This window comes from Medicago sativa, chromosome 5, assembly GCF_051527215.1.
Source record: "Medicago sativa cultivar Bolivia chromosome 5, Bolivia_mono, whole genome shotgun sequence".
Lineage (NCBI taxonomy): Eukaryota > Viridiplantae > Streptophyta > Magnoliopsida > Fabales > Fabaceae > Medicago > Medicago sativa.
The window spans coordinates 29,204,759-29,211,407 of NC_140753.1; the positions used below are offsets into that span (position 1 = coordinate 29,204,759).

General features: G+C 36.8%; 1 long non-coding RNA gene across 1 annotated transcript; it reads left to right on the forward strand.

Annotated features, from left to right (window-relative positions):
• The first annotated feature begins 5,286 nt into the window (after window positions 1–5,286).
• On the forward strand, window positions 5,287–6,264 carry LOC146921602 (uncharacterized). Its single transcript, XR_015010786.1, has 3 exons — window positions 5,287–5,324; window positions 5,714–5,790; window positions 5,885–6,264. It is a non-coding gene; the product is annotated as an uncharacterized LOC146921602 (long non-coding RNA).
• Window positions 6,265–6,649: the final 385 nt, after the last annotated feature.

The following is a 6,649-nucleotide window of genomic DNA, read 5'->3' on the forward strand; positions in this document are numbered from 1 at the left end:
ATTAGGTGAAACGGGGTTAGCCGTAAGGAACCCGCATGTCACTTAGTAAGAAAGATGTAGTGGTCGTGTCTCTTGTGTCCACACTAGGTTGGTGCAAGGGGTTTCCATTAGGTGAAACGGGGTTAGCCGTAAGGATCCCGCACGTCACTGCAGGAGTGCCGTTGGTTATACCTTAGATAGGTTTCCATCGGATAGATAGGGATTGCGCTCGGGGTTACTCCACTCGGGGCTTTCCGTAAAATGAACTCAGATAATGTTTGATTGTTAAACGCTAACTTCATGAATGAATCTGACTGTGCATATTATTAGATATATATTATGTTATGTCATAGAGCCATGACACGTATAGAAGTGAAGCCTATAACAAGTGAGATAAGACTATGATGGCTCTAGTATGCATGACCGTCTGAGTATGCAAGTCCCCACACACGTATAATCAACCGTCAGGTTGTATTTGACCGTAGGTTTCCCCTGAGGTTACCTATAGCCTAGGATTTAGGGGAACTCACTGAGACCTTATGTCTCATCCCAATCCTTATTTGTTTCAGATAAACAGGTTGGTTTAGCAAGCTAGTAGCCGAATGGATGATGCGACAAGTGTTCGTTCGTACCTGCTGCAGGATGGTGTGGATAATCAAGGATGCATTTATAATATTCTTAGAGAAGTTGAGTTGTATTATTATGTACGAACGCATTTGGTTGTATACATATTCATCCGTAGTTGTTTTGTTGTAAATTTTTAATGTATCCAATACTAAACTTAACGCACGTGCTAGACATTCTAGATACGTCTAGTATGGGTGTTACATTAACTAAGGCAATGAAACCCCATGGCACAAGGTGTACCAAGGGGGTCATCCCAAAAGGACAAACAGTCAAGTATAATAATTACATAATCACAGTCAGTCGATACCCAAGCACATCAAAGGATCCGACCACCATCTATGAGAACCGTACATAAAAAAACTTAGTGTTTGAAAACTTTATAAAGACATAAACATGTCATTTTTTATGGTTATAAAAAAATTGCTAAATTTATATGGACAAAAACATATTTAACTCTTCAATTTATTTGTATAATAGGTGATTACTTTAAATTTGAGTTTTTAAGTTCTTTTCATAATAACTAAATCAACGAAGTGGGTAAAAAAAAGAAGGGAAAAGCTAGTTCTCGCGAGAGAAATGCTTCCCGAAATTTTCCAGACACAGGTGTGAAACTTTAACTGCATGGTTTATTTGTTCATTCCCTATTTTTTAGCAACACCACCGTGAATTGTGAAAACACCAAATCGTTATCGGTTACCCTTTATTTTTGAAACAATTGGGATACTCTCTTTCTAAAGATATAGCACAAAGAAATAAAGAAAAAAGAAAGGAAGAGAAGTCAAAGGAAACGACAACAATTTAATTTTTTTAAAGAAGGAAACAATTAAAAAGACATTATTTTATTTTGACTCAAAATTAATATTTTGACTCAATTGGAGAGATCATGACTGACTTTTCAAGAAGTATATATATGTATATAACTATATATATACACACACACATATATATTCTCACTAGATATGCCCCTATATATATACACATATACATATATAGGTAAATAAAAAGGATAAATCTCACAAAAGAGTATAGACAAAGTGCAATGTTATTTAAAGGGAAAGAAATTGTCCCGAACTCATCAAGAATAAAGTATTGACCAATTAAAATGCTTGCTTTTGCACAATACACGGAGGAGAGAGAAACATCAACCTGATAGAGAAATTGAAAATGCACTTCTGGGACAAAGTTGCGAGATCCAACGTTACAAAGAGACAAATACAAATACTGAGTATAACAATTACTAAAACAAAGTGATAACTGTTGAAGATTGACTCAAAATTTGGAAGCTGAAGTTCTGGGAAATCGTGGTACGATGGCAAGCATCGTAGTACGATGTTGGATGTTCAGATTTTGGTTCGTCACTGGAAAAATCGTAGTGCGATGGGAAATGTATCATAGTACGATGTTGTTGGATAAGGCATAGTACTGTACTATTACCTGCTCCATTGTAGCACGATGGGAGGCATCGTAGTACGATGCTGCGAAATCCTGAACACTATTTAAGCACTTCATGACCCATTTGTTGAAGCAAGCTTGGTGAATCTCATGGAAACCAAAGGAGGGAACTTTTAGGGTTTTAGATACTAAAGGTTGAGGGTCTTTGGGTGAGGTTCAAAGCTTCAAGATGTGAATCTTGGAGAACCCAAAGAGGGGGCTCTTGGGAAAGGGTTTTTTGCCTTTTGGGGAAGATTCATGGGGATGGGAAACACATGAGTGGAGAGTCTTTTGTAAGCAACATGGGTGAGTCTTGTGAAACCAAAAGAGAAGATCCTTAGTGAAATCAAAGGCTAAGGGTTAGTTCTCTTTTGGGGGTTAGATTCTAGTGTTGGGAAACAATTGTAAACACCTTGGGAGAGTGAAAATTCATGAGTGTCTTGTTCATTGGTGAGATTGGGAAAATGGGTAGAAATTAGGGTTGTTCTTTGTGAGCTTGTTGAAGCTAATTTCTTGTAACCCATTTGTATCTCTTTGTAAGAACTCATTGATAGTGGATTGGAGAGATCAATCTCTCCCCCAGAGTACGTCAAGTTGGACCGAACTGGGTGAACATTTCTTGGTGTTGTTATCTTTTCTTTACTCTCTTTATCTTGTTTATTCTTTGGTTGATTTGTAGTTTTGCTATGCACTTGACTTATAGACTAGGTCTATATTGTTATTGTTGCTTGTGGTTAATTTTGGTTATTGGTGGTTGACATTGATACTTGCACCACGAATCTAAATTTCATTGGTGTGAAGTTTGAGATTTGAGTCCGAAATTCACAACAATTGGTGCCCACCGTGGGGAAAGGGGAGAAGTTTGTCAAGTGTGCACCATGGGTACCAAAGGTTACATCTTGGAGATGGAAACAAGCACGGTTCAATGGAAGTGTATGGAAGCATTGAAGGTTGAATCGGTGATGTTTGTCAACCTAGCACAATCAAAGAAGGTTAAGTATGAAGAGAGGAGGTCATGATGGTGATGTCGTGGCGGTGATGTGTGTGTTCCCAATTGTCAAGTTCAGTCTGGAGAGGCGGAGGTAACAATACTCATGCTCAACCTTAGAGATGGAGTAGCAAGGTGAAAGACATAGTGTGTGTACGCATTTGGAACATGAGGTGGAGTTGATGACACCGAAAATGGTATGACTATGGAGACCTTGGGTGATATGCTCTAGTTGTGAGCATGTGAATTCTTCATGAGGACGGAAGGCATTCCGGGGTTTGAAGAATGTTTGGCATGGCTTGTGGGATTACCGGAAAAGACCAAGGGTAATTGGAGGCAAGTGAATCTTTGGGAGGATGGATTTGATCACTCCGGGGGCCGAAGAGGTTATGGTGTAGACTTGTGGAACTACCTAAAATCCTAGTGTAGTTGGATGCAAGGAACTTCAAGAGGGCGGAAGGCATTCCGAGGTTTGAAGAGGTAAAGGTGAGAAAGCTTGTGGAACTACCGAGGGTGGTTGGATGCAAGTGGAGGTCGGTGTGTGGATCAAGGTTCAAGAGGGGCTTTGGACTTGATTGGTTTTGTCTTGGGGGATAGTTAAAGGCAAGGTTAAGGTGCATGGTGGTTGATGCTTAAATTAGCATCACCACAAATTTAGAGTCAAGGTGGAGAATTGTTGAAGATTGACTCAAAATTTGGAAGCTGAAGTTCTGGGAAATCGTAGTACGATGGCAAGCATCGTAGTACGATGTTGGATGTTCAGATTTTGGTTCGTCACTGGAAAAATCGTAGTGCGATGGGAGATGTATCATAGTACGATGCTGTTGGATAAGGCATAGTACTGTACTATTACCTGCTCCATCGTAGCACGATGGGAGGCATCGTAGTACGATGCTGCGAAATCCTGAACACTATTTAAGCATTCATGACCCATTTGTTGAAGCAAGCTTGGTTAATCTCATGGAAACCAAATGAGGGAACTTTTAGGGTTTTAGATACTAAAGGTTGAGGGTCTTTGGGTGAGGTTCAAAGCTTCAAGATGTGAATCTTGGAGAACCAAAAGAGGGGGCTCTTGGGAAAGGGTTGGTGCCTTTTGGGGAAGATTCATGGGGATGGGAAACACATGAGTGGAGAGTCTTTTGTAAGCAACATGGGTGAGTCTTGTGAAACCAAAAGAGAAGATCCTTAGTGAAATCAAAGGCTAAGGGTTAGTTCTCTTTTGGGGGTTAGATTCTAGTGTTGGGAAACAATTGTAAACACCTTGGGAGAGTGAAAATTCATGAGTGTCTTGTTCATTGGTGAGATTGGGAAAATGGGTAGAAATTAGGTTTGTTCTTTGTGAGCTTGTTGAAGCTAATTTCTTGTAACCCATTTGTATCTCTTTGTAAGAACTCATTGATAGTGGATTGGAGAGATCAATCTCTGCCCCAGAGTAGGTCAAGTTGGACCGAACTGGGTGAACATTTCTTGGTGTTGTTATCTTTTCTTTACTCTCTTTATCTTGTTTATTCTTTGGTTGATTTGTAGTTTTGCTATGCACTTGACTTATAAACTAGGTCTATATTGTTGTTGTTGCTTGTGGTTAATTTTGGTTATTGGTGGTTGCCATTGATACTTGCTCCACGAATCTAAATTTCATTGGTGTGAAGTTTGAGATTTGAGTCCGAAATTCACAACAATAACAAAACAAAAGAGGAAAATTCTATGGTGAAGTCATGAGAATAACTTTTTTGGTCAAGTTATCACTATAACATCAAAAATGTAATGAGTAACACCCCACTATTTGTACAATGGCATCAAAAGTTCAGTCCTCATATTATCATCAACTCATCAGATTAACAAGACTATACTTAATCTAATTTTATCCTACCTTGTTATAAGCGTAACACCCCACAAAGTGTAACACTTAAGACTATCACATAATATCATCAACTATATTTGCATGTTAAAGATTCCAACGATAAAATAGTACCTGTAAGTCCAAAATGTTGCAAGCATTACTAGATGAATTACTATTGATCATTAATCAGTAATCAACAATTTAAAAATGAATCAAACATTAAGATCAAAATAAACTTTTTCAAAAAAGTCAGTTTCCTGACTACACCGTAGAAGCTCCCAACAAAAGAATCCCTCCCACAATAAAACAAGAGCGAGAACAAAAACAACACCAATAAACCATCTAACTTCAAAATTATATCAGGTTCACCCTATAGTGAAATGACAATATGTATATGGAAATAAAATGCACACAAAGTATTTTGATCGGCACAGTATTGCAAAGAAAACCAACGTTGATGTAAGTTTCTCAATTTATTAGTATAAAATCTATGAAGCACGGTTACTCTTGGATTAGAGGTGTTCCGGTGACACAGACACCGACACCTATGATTACACTAAATTATGTTATTTTCTCAAATTATTATCCGTGTCGGTGTCTATGTCGTAATTAACATGCAAAAATTATAGCTTATCATTATACAAATGTATAGTTTAAAGTACATGTATTGTCGTTGTCATTGCCATTGTAGGACAAATTTTTTTTTTCTTCAGAAATACAGAATTTTAATTCTACGACCCAATTTTATTTTTTTGGATTTTAACTACCAGAGTGGTAATCTTTGCCAAAAAATCGTGTTAGAAGAAAATTTTTCCATAGACTAATTTGATTTCTCTAACATGTAATAGAATATGACACAAGAGGTAAAAATCTTGCTTGAAACTGCCTTGTCCATTAAGGAAGAGATGTCTTATCTTCTTGAACGGTAAGCATGCACGTTTGTTTATCCATATTTAATTCTATTTTTAAGTATATGGTTCTTATTTTTAATTTACTTTCATTTTTATTTCTTTCTTCAGAAATACAGAATTGGTAGAGCTCAGTTGGATAACCGAGAATAGAATGCTCTTGATGATTTTTTTTCATTTTTTGTTTGTTTCTCAGTAGCTGGGTTACAAATATGGCACTTGAAGACCTTTTTTCAGAAAAATAAACTCATATAATAATTTGGATATTGCTTAATTATAGACCTTAATTTTCTTGTGTGACATGTAAAATAAACTTGTGTCAATTTACAAGATACATGTAATGGAATAACTTGTATCAGATAATTCCCTTTCATAATGGATAATTGGGTGACTAGTTTCTTTAATCATCAGTAGAGGGATTGAATAAGTATAATCTTTTGCGATGTGTCAATGATGGTCATGAATGAGATATTTGGTTTGTTGTTGGTCTTGATCTTTTTTTCTTAAAGGTCAAAAGCAAAATATATATTAACAAACGTCTCTTAGAAGTATAAGGTGTCCATAAAAAGGATGAATACCAAATCAAAACGAATCAAAGGCAACAAAGTAACATTACAAAGTGGTATAACCAAGACAACCCAACAGATTAGATGGCTATGAATGTAAACCAACGAAAATATTTAGTTTACGAGTCTTCAACCACCACAAAAAATGAAGATTGATGATATCAAACAACAGCATCATAGAAAGGTACAACTCTACGTCGAATCAAGTTTTCCTTAGTCGAAATCCTCTTATTAATAGTTTTCCACGCAGATAATGACACTTTAAGAGGCACAACTTTAATTTATTCTAAATTATGTCTGGATGAATATC